The sequence below is a fragment of the Echinococcus granulosus genome, assembly GCF_000524195.1.
Source record: "Echinococcus granulosus chromosome Unknown EG_S00036, whole genome shotgun sequence".
Taxonomy (NCBI): Eukaryota; Metazoa; Platyhelminthes; class Cestoda; order Cyclophyllidea; family Taeniidae; genus Echinococcus; species Echinococcus granulosus.
The window spans coordinates 157,415-158,423 of NW_020170416.1; positions in this window are offsets into that span (position 1 = coordinate 157,415).

Here is a 1,009-nt window from a genome sequence, read left to right on the forward strand (position 1 = left end):
CCTTTAAAAAAATTATGAGCAGTAGGTATATTTTTTGTTGCATTAAATGCACACATCTGTATGCATACAACTGTAAAGTAAAATATAAAGTGTTAAAAATCCATAGCCAAGATTTTGAACATCCACATGACTAAGACCGCCAAAAAATGCAAATGATTGTCTTAAAATTCACGCAGTTATGGCTGCTAAACCAGGCATTTCTACATATTTGAGAGGTGTTTTATGAAATTTTTGTGCCTCTGAACTACATTATATCATTCCTGAATTGTCTCCTGGGCTCTTTTGCAGCATTTGTTTTTACCTGCATCATGGAAAAAAACTACACCTGGTATTTTCTTGCCCTAATCTTGAACCTCTTTGAGAGGATTTATTGAAAAGCCTCATTTGTTGCCACGGGTTCTTCCGGAGCAGACGAAATGCTCTCGAAAGGTGAAATATCACTTTGCAGGCGTATATATGCCAACAAAAGACACCGACAGCTTATTAAAAAGTGCTACTCTTAACCACTTTTTGTAGCTCAAAGAGCATTGGAAACCACTGGAATTCAGCAGATGCATTCTAAATATATGTAAGCAGAGCAAATCGGAGAGATCTCCCATATCCACACGTCCCTGAATATGCACCTGCTCTCCCCGACTACTTCTTCTACCAAACATGACGTAATTTAATCAACCTGGGTGTTCCGAGTATGAGTTTCTGGGAAGAGGAGATCCACAGGTTACGTCTTACACTAGTGGCAGTGCCGGCAGACCTCCCTTCTTTTGGAAATGCCATGAAATTAAAAAAAATGATAAAAACGGCTGAATTCAAGCTTTATCTTTATCCTCGGTGCCAATAAGTACCCCTTATCCTCTTTGCTCTTCCCCGTGATTTATTTTCTGCAGCAGCCGACTCCGGCATCACCCACGATACTGACATTGATCAATGCTGCGATACGTTGGCACTATTCGTCTTCTATCGGGAAAGACTAAACCTCACCACAAAACTTTTTCCACTTTATTCCAAAAAG